Below are 17,385 nucleotides of genomic sequence, written 5' to 3'. Positions count from 1 at the left end.
CAATATATATCCTGCCTACCTGAAAAGGTTAAGATGATTAAATCCAATAATTCAGGTGAATTTTTGAAAATTATGAATTACTACATAAATAGGAGTTATTATTATTTGTATTAGACTGCATTGGTCTCTCTTATATGTTTTTTTCCATTAAATTTTCTCAGAGTTTATGGCACTACAGTTGACCCTTGAACAATGCAGGAGTTAGGGGCATAGGCCCTCCATGCAGCTGAAAATCCACGTATAACTTAGAGTCAGCCCTCTGTATCCATTGTTCCTCCATATACAGGATTCTACATCTGCAGATTCAGCCATCTGCAGGTCACATAGGACTGTAATATTTACTATTGAAAAATATCCATGTATAAGTGGACCCACACAGTTCAAACTCGTGTCGTTCAAGGGTCAACTGTACTTTTAGAGTAACAGCAATCTACAATTTTATAGACTTCCTCACTTTTTGAGGGAAAACATTTATAATATTATAATTTAATCGTTTCAACTACAAATTGAAAACATCTCCTCCATTTCCTCCTATTGTAGCCTTATAACTACAGCAGTGTCATGGTCTTTATTTCCTTTAAAACTTTGGATGTGAGTCACTGACTCAAAGTTTTTGAGATAAGAATATAACCAGAAAATAAGGATGAGAAGGTGCTACTGCCCTCTACTCTTTTCCCCTTTTTTAAGCCCAGACTATTCATTTAAGACACAATTACAACCACATTACACATGGAAATAAAAGTCTTCAATGACTTCCCACAGCTTTGGGGTAAATGCAAGCGTGGCTCGTGGGACCCTGCATCAAGTGACCCTGGCTACCCCTCCACAACATCTCACCTCTCTCCCCTTACCCTGTCCTCTGTGGTCAGTCATATTGAGCCCCTCTAGGCTCCTCACCTGTGCCTCAGTCTCTCTTTACCCAGAGCTCAATGTTCCCCATGCCTGTGACACCCTTGCCAATCACAAAGCACGTACCAGCACCACCAACAGGCCCACTAATTTGTTACTCCTACTTCCAGACTTAGCTTAGATATCATTTCCTCAGGGCAGCTCCCACTTTGGAGACGTGCGACATAAGAGGGTCTGCCATTACTTGTCTCATTATCATATTATGCTTCTACTTTAAAAATCCTAGTCATCATTTTTTTAATGCCTGTGTTTCCTAATATTTCCCCAAAACCCCTGAGTTCAGAGGTTATTTATTTTTCAACACTGTATCCTCAAAGTTTGCATAGTATTCAAAACATAATGGTACTAAGAAAATATGTATTGAATCAGTTAATCAACAAATCCACAAAGGCTCATAGAGTTTATTTCTAGAACTCAGAACTGTAGTAAACTACATAAGAAAATGAAATATCACAAATGGCCACCTACTAACAGTTGGAAAAATGAATAGGCACTTTGATGAAGCCTTCAGAGGATGAAGAATAGTTGAGCATTAAGTTATATTTATGACAACCTCAGTTTGATGTGCTGTGTGTACATCTGTGACCCTTACCTTTTAGAATTTGAACCTGTTACAATTTGTTTGATTTCACAATGGTCTCATCTTTGAAAGTGATTTTTTTTTCTTATACAAGGGATTAAGGATTATTTCTTCTTTTGTTAACATTTATCAGCATTTCCTGAGATAACTTGATAACTGCCTGGGCTCAAAGTCTCAGTGCCTATACTCAGTGAAATCTTAAAATATCTACAATTCAGCAAACCAAATCTAGCCCTGGGAGGTGAGGATCCATGTCTTGGTTCTTCTGTCTCAGGCCTCTATGGAATGGGGGGTGGGGGGGGGGTTGGAGAAACACAGCAATGAGACAAAGGTGGGAGGTAGGAACAAGCAGCCCAGAACAGATCATAAAGCAACTCTGGGATGTTAAAAGATATTGAAACTGCCATCAATTTCAGTTCAATATAAGATAGTTTTTCTTTGTCAAAGCTCTGCCTCTAAAATGGGACATAAGAGTTTCCTAATACTAGGACAGGAATTTAACAATGATGGATGGATGTTCCTAAAAAACCATAAAGAGACAATCTGAATAATAAGGTTGACTCTCAGACTCATTCTTCAGAAGTCTCTTGTGAGCCTTTAAATCTACTTTAAAAGAGTAGCATTTTAAGTTGATTTAGTGAGATGGCTAAAACTTAATTAGTTATCAAATAATTACCTAATGGACCTTTTTTGAGGTATAAGGTTGAGCTACATCTCTAGCTGCAATGCAATTAATTTAAAATTTTATAAGCCATGAAAGGTAATCACATCTTTATGAATCAACTAAGGTAGGAAGATAATATTTAGATGCTGCACTGACACCAAGACACCTAAAGCAGGTTAATTGGGTGGCAATTAGTAAGAAGAGTGCTAATCACCATATTAGTCTTCTATTATGCAAATTAAATTACATTTCAATTAACAGTTAAGAAACCAAACAATTCAAAATGTATGGGCAATAACAGCAATTGGCATGTTTCATAGAAGCCAAAGAAAAACTCTCCGGAATGAGACAGTTTAATCTTGCTCTCAATTCAACAAGACTGATATCATTTTCCCACTTTTTGCATGAATTTAGAAGTACAGCCCAATATTTTAGAATTGACACTTGCCATACCAAAGGTAATTTATAATAGTATATTCCAGAATTATATATGAAAGAAGAAACTCATTTAGTTGTGTTCTCTCCTTTATTAAGAGGAAACTAGAACTAAGAAAGCATGAATGACTTGATTAAGTTCAAATGGTTAGTTAGTGACAAATCCAGGTCGAGATTTCAGAGTACTGTTACATGAACACTATATGACTGCCAAGAGTAAAACATTAATTATCATCAATAATAGAGTACAAATTTTAAGAGTCTGGCATTTGGAGACATACCCATCTGGGTCTTTCACTTACTAGCTGTGTGACTTTGTGCAAGTTACTTAACCTCTCTAAGCTTAAATTTCCTAACCTCTAAAGTGAGGATAAGTATACCCACTTCATTCTATTGGAGGTGTTTATTGAAATAAATCAAGCAGAGTTTGGCTCAATGACTAGCATATAGTAAACACCCTCAAAATATTACCTATTATTATTAGCACTGGTTTTATAAGAGAATGCATTGATATAATTTGAGGGCCTTAGAAAAGTAATCCTTTTCCCTCCCAGGAAGTCATATTGCTTAAAATCTTCTCATTAAAGATTTTTTAAAAATTTTTGATTATTAATTAAATGAAAATGTCTTTGGAAGCAATAACGCTGCACTCTATTTTCAGCTCACACCTTAGCAGAAATCAAGGTGCTAATGGTAACTAAAGACAAGGGTCCAGTGACTTCAGACTTCTGGGATAGAATGCATGAGTGACTCAACAGGCAAGTAAAATGGGGTACAGAGATGTTGAAAAGGGAAATAGAAGCATACAAAGTAAATGTTACTGTCTTCCTCATTTTGCCAAGGATGTCTCACTGGGAAAATCTAGATCAAAAACTTGCCTCTAGGAGTACAACCACTGACATGGGAAATATCAGGTTTGGTGGTTTTGTTTTCAAGCTGTGTAAATATAAGTAAAGATAAATAGTGATTTTAGTTATTTTGACCAATATAAATTACTTGGCTAAAACCACACACATTTGAGGCAAAGGAAATCGGGTTGGTCATGCTTCCGTTTTTGCCTGAATTATCAGTATAAATACAATTTCCATTGTTGGCAGGGATCTGATGTATTATAAAGAACTCTGCCCATGAGTGAAAGTGACAGAGGAGAAATAAGCAGCTGAGGCTTTGCAGTGTTTTCTCTGCACATGTAGGAAAGCGGCCATTTGAAAATCTTGTAAAAACCATGGCTTACATGATTGTAACAATGGATTAGATTCAAGAAGGGAAAGAGGGAAGTTGGCTCAAAAACTCCTTAAAGAAAGTAGCACATTTTGAATAATGTATCTATAACTACATTTTCACTCAACATTTGCATTGCTCAAGGCCAAATAAAACTGGAAGTTTTAAATGTAGTGTCAGTAGGATTCACTGGTGTTTACTTCCCTGACTTTATTCTACTTTTTCAGCTTTCTTCAGATCCCACCTCTCACCCTCAGTTATTCTTCAGATTCATTCAGTTTGCCTTATGCCAACTTCGTCTCTAGAAATACACCATATCAGATACTCTGCACAACTTTCCTGATTGAAACAACTAAAAAGACCCTAGGGTGGCCCCCATGATTTCTGCTTCCTGATACTTATACCCTTGTGTAATCCCCTCACCTTTAGTGTGGACAGGATCAGTGATTTGCTTCTCACCAAAAATCACTTCTGTGATTATGTTACATAAGATTGTAACATTCATGTTGCTAGGAAACAATTTCCCTTGCTGACTTTGATTAAGTAAATAGCCATGTCGAGGAGATCCATGAGGTAAGGAACTGAGGACTGTCTGTAGGCAATGACCAGCTAGGAAGTTAAGGCAGCCTGTGCTTGAAAACCAGCAGGAAACTGAAGCCCTCAGTTCAGTATCACTCAAGGACCTGAGTCCTGCTAATGACCACAGGAACTTAGAAGTGGGTCCTGCTCCAGTTGAGTCTTCAGATGAGAACTTGGTTGACAACTTGATTGCAACCTTGTAGAGAATTCAGCTAAGCTAAGTTTCTCATGATCTACAGAAACTGTGAGATAATAAATGTGTGTTGTTTTAATCCACAGATAACTGATATAGTCTATTGAATAAATTATTATAAAAATTATTTTTTAATGTGTTGCTGAGTGTTAAAAAGTAAGGAAGCCACAGACCTGAAAAACAAAGTAAAAATAAAAACCTTAGGAGATAAACTAGCCTTAAAGCCAGATTTCACTGTGAGGATTTCATACCCTCAAAATGTTGAGTTTTGCTTTGACTATTGCATGGGGCACTGAGGGAAAAAACAAAAAACGAAAAAACTCTAGGGATTTGTCAAATAGGGAAATATAATTTCCCTTAACAAAAGCTAGCTATGTCTGTATGTAAGGAAAAATAAGAAATAAGCAGCCAAAAAACAAAGAAAGAATACAATAAGGAAAACTGTTTTTCTCAAATTTGACAGTGGAATAAATAAAACAAATAATCACTCCTGGCAATTCATAAATTCAAGCCAGTATTATGTGGGTTTGGGGCCTAAATTTATCTTACTTATGTAGTCCAAAAAATCTCAATTTGGTTTAAGGTAATCAGGATAGGTTAGTCAACCAGAAGATAGAACTGAATGTTAATCCTATTAAGCGAAACTGAACTTGAACCTAGGAACTAAGAAATTGCAGTAGATAAAATTCTGAGGAAAATAAGCGGTACACAATAAAAAAATTTGCAATAGTACATAAGGAAATAAAGTACAATGAGGGAGAACCAGCAGAAACAATATCAGTGCAAATAGAAACACAAAAACTGCAGACATAAGTATTTTCAGTTATAGAAATTAGATAATAATGTTTAATAAATTTTAAAAGACTATAAAAACTTGAAAATATAAACAGAGAACAAAAAAGTATACAAGCTATTGGAGAAATAAGAAAATAGATTTTATAGAAATGAATCACATTAAACAGATGAAGAGAGAATTAGTGAACTAAAAAATAACTCTGAATAAATATGCGCATTGCAACCCAGTGAAGAGAAGACAATGGAATTAGTGACATAGAAAACAGAGTGAGTCAATCTAACCTATTATCATGTTATAAAAAAATTAGTGGGATGCAATTAAAGCAGAACTTTAGAAAAATATATGGCCTTAAACTCTTAAATTACAAAATAAAAATGTTTCAAAATTTATGAACCTAGCATCTAGTATGCGAAGTTATAAAAATTACTTCAAGATAAACCCAAAGAAAGTAGAAAGAAAGATCAAACACAAATTCAGTGAAATTAAAAAAATAAACATATACTAAAAGGATCATTAAATCCAAAATAAGTTCATTTTAAGAGATAATAAGCTTGATAAAAATCCTGGAAGTTGATCAAGGAAAAAGAACAATACTAGGAATAAGAAAGGGCACATAACTATAGATGTTGCCAGTGCTACACATGTAAAGAATATGTAACTCTCACATTTTTCCAGGTGATAGAAATGGAGGAAATGCTTCTCTGTTCACTGTTATGAGACTAAAATAAATTTTATACCAAAACCAAATAAGAGCACAACAAAGAAAATTATAGGCCAGTCTAACTCATGAAGTTGCAAAATTCCTTTGAAAAATATTGAAGCATTGAAGATAATACATCATTAAGTTAGATTAATTTCAGGAATCCAGGAATGATTTAATATCAAAAAACTGAAGAAGCTAGTTCAACATATTAATATATTAAATGAGAATAAATATGTAAAAACCTCAGATTTTGTGAAATAACCTTTATATAAAATTCAAAATCCACGCATGACAAAATCCATGAAAACTGGATGGAAGAGCATTTTCTTAATCAGATGAAAAGCATTTCCAAAAGCAAGCACAGAGTTACAGAAAACACTGTGGTTACTAGCATGGGGGGAGGGGCAGGATAGGAGTAGAAGATTAAGAGGTACAAACTACTGTGTATAAAATAAATATGCTACAGTGATATATTGTACAGCCCATGACATATATCCAATATTTTATATTAACTTTAAATAGAGTATAATCTATAAAAATTTTTAATCTCTATGTTGCACACCTAAAACTAATATAATATTGTAAATCAACTATATATTCTTTGATAAAAAATAGTCATTCATAGCAAACACACCACAATGAGATTCACTTTACACCCACCAGACCAACAAAAAATTACAAAATCAACAATCCAAGTGTTGGCAAAGATGTGGAGAAATGAGAAAACACACACTACTGATAAATGTACAAATTATAATTATTCCAGAAAACATTTTGACATTACCCACTGAAGTTGAGTATGTTCATACTATAAAAGCCAGTAATTCCACTCAGATATATTCATTAGGAAAAAAAAAAATACTGCATCTAATAAGTATATACCTTAGGAGAAAATTTTGCATGCACGTATCAAGTGATATACACAAGAATGTCCATAGCAGCAATGTTCATAAAAACAAAAACTTGAAATGATTAAAATGACCACCAATATTAGAATCAATAATTATCTTGAATATTTATTCAATGGAAAAAGTGAATCAACTGCTAGTACATGCATCAACTTGGCTTAACCTTAAAAAGATGTTCAGACATAATTTTTTTTTTTTTTTTCGGTACGCAGGCCTCTCACTGTGGTGGCCTCTCCCGTTGCGGAGCACAGGCTCCAGACGCGCAGGCTCAGCGGCCATGGCTCACGGACCCAGCCGCTCCGTGACATGCGGGATCCTCCCTGACCGGGGCACGAACCCGTGTCCCCTGCATCGGCAGGCGGACTCTCAATCACTGCGCCACTAGGGAGGCCCTAGCCATAAATTTTAGACACTGTTGAACAAAACAAGCCTATAATACATACAGTAATAGATTTTAAAACAAGCAAAACCAAACAATTATTGTTTAAAGAGCCTATATAAGTGTTAAAACTTGTAAAAAGGAGTGTGAAAATGGTTAACACAAAATCCATAATTGTGGTCAAAACTCCAGGAGATGGGGTGAGAGAGTTACACAGGAAGCTGTAGCTACAAATAATGTTCTGGCTCTTAATCTGAATAATCAATACTAGACAGTCAATTTGGAATTAGTTTTAAAATAATAAAGACATATTTAAACCTCTTTTATAAGTTCAATATATTTTAAAATTTTAGAAAGTTGTTCTAAAGTTGAATCCACCACCCTTTGGGACAAGTTGCACTCTTCCTTCCCTGACCTTCCTCTTGGGTTATGTTTGTTTCCAGGTGCTCAGCTCTCTGAGAATGTAACTGGAGGGAAGACTTGACATGATTCCAGATGTTCCAATAACCTGCCTGTCTGTGGGCATCATGGCCATTTCCCAGGCATTGTTGAGATGGATGAACACCAAAGCTGCCCTCTGGACTCTGGTGACTTCCTCACTCATGGCAATGGTGTGCCCTGAACAAAATTCAAAGAATGTCTTTGTCCCCTGTGTACCTATACTCTGCCCCTTGGGATATCAACAGTGTTGCTTTGCCCAGTGAGTTTTAGTGCAAATAACACCTGCATTTTGTGCTAACGTCCCCTCCTTAGAGTTCTACTCAGAATCCATGGGGTGCCTCAGGGGAACTATCTGAATCCAAAGAACTGAATATACTGATTCCCTTGACATTTATCAGATTAACTCCCTTTTTCCCTGGGATACATTTTCTTCTCTGACAACACTCTCTTCTTCCATCTAAAATGCCGAGAGCTTTCTAACTATTGGAGCAGAATAAGTCTTTTATTAAAAATAGAAACTTGAAATATATGCAAAATACCCTGATCCATTATTTTCACTAATAGAACATAAAAAATGTTCCAAACTTCAAAGAATATGGAATTATTGAACTTAATTATGGTATATCCATATAATAGAATTTTTCCACATCAGTATTAGGTAGGAGAATTTAAATAAATTAAAAGTTGTCAATCATACAGTTTTAAGTATAAGTGCAGTTTATACAGTATGAAATCCTGTTTGTATGGCCGTGTGTGTGTGTGTGTGTGTGTGTACATGCAAGTGTGTGCATGTTTGGAAGAATGCACACAAAGATATTAACAGTAGTTATTTCTGGGTAGTGAGATTATGGGTGAAATTTACTTTCTATATAAAATATATAATTAGTTATTTGATTTTTAATTTCTCTTACGACTGTAACATTTCTTAAAGCTATGCAAGTTGAGCTGCAATTCATACAATCTGATTTATATATTTGGCCTTAATAAACACATAAAAATTAATGTTGGTTTATTTAAGTATAGTTCCTATATCTGACTTTTTTTTTTTTTTTTTTTTTTTTTTTTTTTGCAGTACGCGGGCTTCTCACTGTTGTGGCCTCTCCCGTTGTGGAGCACAGGCTCCAGACGTGCAGGCTCAGCGGCCATGGCTCACGGGCCTAGCCGCTCCACGGCATGTGGGATCTTCCCAGACTGGGGCACGAACCCGTGTACCCTGCATCGGCAGGCGGACTCTCAACCACTGCACCACCAGGGAAGCCCTATCTGACCATTTTTATTAAATGGATGAAAATAGTTGAAAGAAAAACTGATAACATAAAATTCTAAATTGTCAATCATATTCACCTAAAGGCTTACAAAAACCTGATTTTACTGTTGCTGTATAAAAAACCTGATATTTTTCACTATTTGCTTAAAAGACAAGAGACAATCAGTGAAAACACTGAGATTAGAATGAAAGCATTGTTTCTACTTTTTCTTATTTAAAAAAGAACAGTTATTCATAGCACAAAAAATATTTTATTGATTGTGTTAACATTGATAATCAGGTGTTTTGCCATTATCAAACATACATAAAAAAGAAGAAGAAGAAGAATGGTAAAGTGGAATTAAGCATATCTCCTGTATAACAGTCTTGCCTAGCCAAGACAATTTATGTCATTAATATTGCTTTTTATAATTTTTCTTTATTCTTCCTATTTTTTTGTTTCATTCTAGCAAGATCTTAATCAAGTCAAATATAGAACTCAAAAGATTCTAAAGAAAAAACATAATTGCAAACATTCAAATACATCGTTCTCAGGTCAGGTAGTTCCAAGAATAAACTGAAAAACTTGCAGCTACACATGGACATGTTTGAAATTGTATAAGCATAAAAGGTGCTGATGAACCTAGTGGCAGGGCAGGAATAAAGACGCAGACAGACGGTAGAGAATGGACTTGAGACACAGAGGGGGAAGGGGAAGCTGTGACGAAGTGAGAGAGTAGCATTGACATATATACACTACCAAATGTAAAATGGATGGTTAAGTGGGAAGCTGCTGCCTAGCATAGGGAGATCAGCTCAATGCTTTGTGATGACCTAGAGGAGTAGGATAGGGAGGATGGGAGGGAGGCTCAAGAGGAAGGAGATATGGGGATATATGTATACATGTAGCTGATTCACTTTGTTGTACAGCAGAAACTAACACAACATTGTAAAGCAATTATCCTCCAATAAAGATATTAGAAAAAAAGAATAAAAAGTGCCAAGTTAAAGTAGAAAGAGAGAAAAATGAAATAAACTAAACCAAAATAAAATAAAGGAATTGTGGATCTTTGCCCATTGATGTGTGTTTAAGTAAATACATACATTTTGTACTAGTATATTAGATGTTTGAGCCAAGCAGGTGACAATCGTCCATGATCCACTGAAAGCCCTGCCAGAATTTCCCATTAAACTCTCAGTCACCATACGCCAAGTATCAAAAAGGATGAAGCTGTACATTTTGTTTCCTAATTTGTTATTCCCCCAAAACACAGCACACAATGTGCACCAAACATGAATGTCTAGTAATCGTGATAAAAAATGACCTAATTTGTCAACATATGGGTAAACTTATCAGAGAAATACATATAATTAGGGAAATAAAACTTTTGCTCCACTGATTATAAACATATAAGCATTAAAATATAAATCAATAAAAATAAATAATACTGTTCTCAGTGTCTCCTGACAGCTACAAAACATAAACTGAAACTAATTTAGATATAGGATATGTACTCCTACAGTTTTAATTACCAGTTTTAAGGAAACATGTTTTTAAAAAATAAAGCAAGCTATAAAATGTTCAGTTTGGATCATAGTCAATACTTATACAGAAAAATCATTCCGTATTTACTAAACCACTCAACAAAGTCTTATTGTCATACAAAGGGTTTTTTTCCTCTAGTACAGTGGGGAAGGCAGATTGTTGCAAATATACAGATTGAAGTCTGTGACATGTATAGCAGGACAAATATTTTCTTGCTCACTTGACTCCTTTTTTTTCACTTTTCCATCTCCATTGCTCTCCCACTCAGTCATTTTTGTCTGTTTGTGAGAAACTATATTTGATAAGATAGAAAAAGAACATATAAAGTTATGGTATAAATAGTGGCTAACATTAGGGAGAGAAGCATTGTTTCTCTTGCAAATAATTCTGCTGCTGTCTTATCTCCCTGGTGACTGGAGCACGGAGCAGGGCAGGGGTTTATAAAAGATTATATTTTGACAAGATGGAAGCAAAGGAAGAGAGATCTTAGAATGGAACTCAGAGATACCTAGCTAAGATGTAGGCATGAAATAATACAATATTTTTCCTAGTTTTGGATCAAATATTGCAGACATGCCTGAAGACATCAAAAGCCTAATCAGAAATAAATGGCCAAGACAAAAATTAATGGGGAATAGGCAGAGAAGTCCGTGAGGGTCCCTTGAGGAAGGAGTGTTTCAGCTGAGACCTGAAAGATGAGAAGATCTCATTAGATAAATAAGACAAAATGCTCTTTTGCAAAAGTTAGACATGATTTAGTGAAAGACAAATTTTGAAACTAAAAAAATGCTGGGAGTTAGGGAGACAGGCATAAGATGAGGTCACTGAGTAGGCAGGGGCAAGCCCATACAGTGCCCTGAGGACTACATGAAAGACTTTATTCTTCACCTTGAGAGCAATGGGAAGATTTTGAAGATGGTAAGAAGGGACGTGACAAGATCATTTAGATAATGGTTCAATATGATCATGCCACCAGAGATGAAGAGTACTACAGATGGATCTATGAGTAGAGGCAGGTAGGCAAAGTGGAAGGCTATCGTGTTGTCCAAGAAAGGTAATGGCCACTTAACACTAAACGTGTTAGCAGTAGAGATGAAAAAATATAGACTCAACAAGTATTTGGAGGTTAATTTGATCAGAACAGGTAGTGAATTGGGGATATGTTGTAAGAGAAAAGGGAGACATAAGAATTTAGATGAATGCTGATGCCAATGGATAAGATGGGGAAAACTAGGCCAGAGTAGGTTTGTCAAGGAAATTTTCAGGACAAACTTGAATACACTGAGTTAAGATGCCTTTGACATAAGATATCCAAGTAGAAATGCAAGAGAAATCTAAATAGAAATTCTGGGGCAGAATATTCAGGTCAAGATTTGGTGGTACAAGTCAAGAGTGGGAGCAGTTAAACTGGGAAATCTTTGAGATCTGGGACATGGACACTGTCCAGGTGGCATCTGCATAGCCTGATGTTCAGACACCAAGTAAGAGGCCAATGGGAGAAGAATCCAAGAGTCTCAACACAGTTTCTACCTTCTCTCCTTATCCCTCCTGCCTCCCTACAATGTCCAGAAGATCCTGCCTGATTACTATGTCTGAGACTTCCAAGGCATTATTGAAAAACTAAGTCATCAGTTAATTCACCTAAAGTTAGAGGTAAGACTCATTTACTAAATCAAAAATTTGGACCAAAACTGTACAAGAAATTCAGTTAAGGACTGTGGGTGATAAAAAGATGTAATAAAAGCAAACATTTGATGAATTGGGCGATTGGGATTGACATGTATACACTGATGTGTATAACATTGATGACTAATAAGAACCTGCTGTATAAAAAAATAAATAAAATTAAATTAAAAAATTTAAAAAATTGCAAACATTTGGTGAGTTCCTCTATGAGACCCACTATTCTGAGTAGTTCATGTATTAACTCATTTATTCATCCAAACAACCCCATGAGGTAAGTAGAATTGTTCTGTCCATTTTACAGATGAGAAAATGGAGGAATAGGGTGACTCCATATCTTGCCCAGCTAGTGAGTAACAGATCTATGATGTGAAACCACACAGATTGGCTTTGGACCCATACTTTTTAATTACTACACTATCATGTAAAATAAGACCTAATAGGTCTTATAATCTAGCTAAGAATATAATAAATAAAAAATGTAAAGTGTAAAATAAAATTGCAAAGCACCTAGTTACTCAGATCTAGGAAGCTCTAGAGATATGTTACAGGTACTGAAATTTAATTTCTCAAATGACTACAGATATGTCAGTCAGGTTAGGCTAGGAAAAGCTGCAATAACAATCAAGTCCAAAATATCAGTCATTTAACAAAGCAAATGTTCATTTATTATTAACACTACATCTCCAACATGAGTCTGCAGGGGAGCTGTCCTAATGATTATCACTCAGAGACCCAGGCAGTCAGAGGCTACATCTTGAATTGGACTTCCACACTCTCTCAGAAGGATAATAAAAAGTGGAAACACATACACAGACTTTTAAAATATCCACCTAGAACAGACAAACAGATCGCTATAAATCTTGATCATTTCATTGGCCAAAGCCAGTTATTTACATGGCCATACCTAAATTTAAGGGGATGGAGAAGTGGAAGTGAAGTATTTTTCAATATCCCTACAGACTATCTTACTGGATTCACCCTAAACCCTCATGGTAGTGCCTCCCATTGCTAGACCACCCACCGCTGAAGAAGAAGATGATGATTCCCATGCAGAGTATTCCATTTCACTTCCAACCACAACTCGAACAGAAGATGTCAGAGAACCATCATCTGGTTAGGTGTCACTGGAGGTCAGGGAAGTTCATCACAAAAGAAAAAAAAGAACTCAAGGCTTAATACTGAATATCAATTCAAAGACAAGAAGAAAAAGACAGGGACAGAAGTAAAAACGAATTATTAAGATGCCAAAAGCAATAATAAATGCATCTAAAAGGTGTTTTTCAGTGACAATGATAAAACATATTTTACTGTTGCCAGGGTCCTGAGGAAGTACTGAAGTAGATTTAAAGGAAAGAGGAACCCAGACTGCCTGATACTAAACTTTATGAGGGAGAAATTGTATCCTAACATACCATTTCTCAAACTTTAAAAATCAGAGATATTTGAAGAAAAGAGTCCTTTCAACTTCTTATTATCTTGGGACACATTGTCCACAAGTACACAAGGATCAGAGCTTTACTGAACATTACGGCCTGTGGTTCCTTCTACCATCTAGTACCAGGAGGTCAGCAAATAATCGTGATGTAACATAAATGCTAATTTTGCGACTAGGAGAAAAGTTGAATTAGACTGAGCGAGTGCAGGCTATAATTTAAAAATTTAAAGTTTTGCCTTATAATAAACTTCCAAAAAGCAATGTTAGAGCTCAAAACCATTGTGACAGAAATAAAGAATATATTTTATGGACTTATTTGTAGGCTAGGTATGGCTGAGTTAAGAACCTCTGAGCTTGAGTACATCTCAATAGAACCCTCCAAATCTGAAAATCAAAGAGAATAAAAGGCTGAAAAAAAAAAAGAAGAGAATATATAAATCTTGCAGAACATCTACATACAAAAGGTATAACACACATACAATGAAAGTACCAGAAGGAGAAGAAAGGAACAGAAGAAATATTTTTAATATAATATAATAGTTATATTTATTATATATAATTGATATCTATGGACTACTTCATGCAATGACAGCAGAATACGTATTCTTCTCAGGCTCACAATATAGACCAAATATTGGGCCATAAAATACACCTTAACAAGTTTAAAAAGTAGAAAACATACAATGCCTATGCTCAGACCACAATGGAATTAAACTAGAAACAGAAAGATTAACTGGAAATTCCAAAATACATGGAGATTAAGCAACACCTATATTAGAAAAGAAGAAGAATCTAAAATCAGTCATCTAGTATTCCATCTTAGGAGACATGATTAAGAAGAGCAAATTAAATTCAAAGTAGGCAAAAGAAAAGAAATAATAAAAATCAAAGCAGAAATCAATGCAATTGAAAACAGGAAATTAACAGAGAAAGTCAATGAAACCAAAAGCTGGTTAAATGAAAAGATAAGTAAAATTGACTAGCCTCTAGCCAGGCTAACCTAAGAGAAAAAAAGAGAGAGGACACAAATTACTAATATCAGAAGTAAAAGAAGGGATATCATTACAGATCCCATGGAAATTAAAAGGATAATAAAGGAATGTGAGCACTCTATGCTCACAAATTTGATGAAATAAACCAAGTTCTCTGTTAAATTTAACAAAATATGTACAAAATCTATTGGAAGAAAACTAAAAACTCTCATGAAAGAAATCAGAGAACTAAGTAAATGAAGAAGTATTCCAAGTCCATGGATTAAAAACTCTCAAAATTTTCAAGATGTCAGTTCTTTCCAAATTGATCTATAGATCGAATACAAGCCCAATCAAACTCCCAGAAAGTTATTTTGTGGGTATTGACAAGCTGATTCTAAAGTATATCTGGAGTAGCAAAAGACCCAGAATACCTAACACAACATTGACTGGGAAGAACAAAATTGGAGAATGGACACTACCCATCAAAACCTACTATTAAGTACAGTAATAAAAAGTACACTCCTGAAAGATAATGTGATAGAAAGCCAAATGACCTTGGCTATGACAGTAACTTTTCAGATACAATACCAAAGGCAGTATCCATGAAAGAAAGAATTGCTGAGCTGGGCTTCATCAAAATTAAAAATTGCTCTGTGAAATACAATGCCAAGAGAATGAGAAGATAAATTAAATACTAGGAAAATTATTTGCAAAACACATATCTCATAAAAGACATCTTAAATATAATGAGAATTCTTAAAACTCAACAATAAAAAAATGAACAACCAAATTAAAAAATGAGGAAAAGACAGACACTTCAGTAAAGAAGAAATAAAGATAAAATGAACTAGTGAATATAACAAAAAAGAAACAGACTCACAGATATAGAAAACAAACTAGTGGCTACCAGTGGGGAGAAGGAAGGGGGGAGAGGCAAGATAGGTGTAGCAGATTAAGAGGTACAAACTATTATGCACAAAATAAATAGGCTACAAAAATATATTGTACAACACAAGGAATATAGCCAATGTTTTATCATAACTATAAATGGAGTATAAACTTTAAAAATTGTGAATCATTATGTTGTATACCTGTAATTTATATACTATTGTACAGCAACTATACTTCAATTAAAAAATCAAAGAGAAGATATATGATATAAGGATGAAAAATAGACATATGAGGACAGACTCTACATTATATGACATTAGGAAAATGCAAATTAAAATAACAATAAGGTACAACTACACATATATTAAATGGCCAAAATCCAGAACACTGACTACTCAAAATGCTGGCAAAATGTGGAAAAATAGGAAGTCTCATTCATTGCTGGTGGGAAGGCAAAATGGTACAAGGATGTTCACTGTCATCACTTTTATTCAACATAGTACTAGAGGTCTCAGACAGAAAAACTAGACAAGAAAACTAAATAAATAAAATGCATCCAAACTGAAAAAATAATCTTTATTCACAGATGACATGATCTGAAAAGTGAAAAGTCCTAAAGATTACGCACACACACACACATGTTACAACTAATAAACGATTAAAGCAAAATTGCAGCAGCAAAATTAATGCACCAAAATCAGTTCTGCTTCTGTACACTAAACTGACCAAATTGAAAAAGAAATTAAGAAAATATCATTTATTCTAACATGAAAAAAAATAAAACACTTAGGAATAAATTTATCCAAGAAGGAGAAAGAGCTATACCTTGAAAATTATAAAACATTGCTAAAAGAAATCAAAGACAATACAAATAAATAGGAAGAAATCCCATGTTTGTGGATAAGTAGACATAATATTGTTTAAATGTCCATATTATCCAAAGTGATCTATGGATACAATGTAATCCCTATGAAAATCTCAATGGCATTTTTTGTAAAAATAGGAAAAAAAATTCTAAAATTTGCATGGACTCTCAAAGGAGCCAAAATAGACAAAATGATCTTAAAAAAATAAAAACAAAGAAATTGGAGGCATTGTATTTCCCGACTTCAAAACAGACTACAATGCAACAGTAATTAAGATGGTGTTGTACTGTCATAAAGGTATATATATATATATATATATATATATATATATATATATATATATGAAACAGAATAGAGAGCCCAGAAATAAACTCTCATAATTATGGTAAAATGATATTCAGCAAAGGTGCCAGGAATACACAATGTGGAAAGGACAATCTCTTCAACAAATGGCTTTGGAAAAACTGGAAAAGAAATAAGTCAGACCCTTTTGTGACATTGTATACAAAAATTAATTCAAAATAGATTAAAGACATAAAGTAAGACCTAAAACTATAAAACTCCCAGATGAAAACATAGCAGGAAACCTTCAAAATATTGAATTTGGCAATGATTTCTAGCATATGACACCAAAAGCAAAGCCAACAAAATGATGAACTAGAAAAACGTGACCACATCAAATTTTAAAACTTATGCACTTCAAAGGAATTAATCAACAGAGTGACAGGCAGCATACAGAATGGGAGAAAATAATTGCAAATCTTATATATGATAAGGGGTTAATATCCAGAATATATAAGTAACTCCACAATGACAACAAAACTAATCTGATTAAAACTTACCAGAGGACTTGAATAGATATTTTTCCAAAGAAGATATTAAAATGGCCAATAACCACATGAAAAGATACTCAACTTCACTAATTACTAAGGG

The sequence above is a fragment of the Tursiops truncatus genome, chromosome 14 (genome assembly GCF_011762595.2).
Source record: "Tursiops truncatus isolate mTurTru1 chromosome 14, mTurTru1.mat.Y, whole genome shotgun sequence".
NCBI classification, from domain to species: Eukaryota; Metazoa; Chordata; class Mammalia; order Artiodactyla; family Delphinidae; genus Tursiops; species Tursiops truncatus.
Note: the sequence above shows the minus strand (reverse complement) of the source record.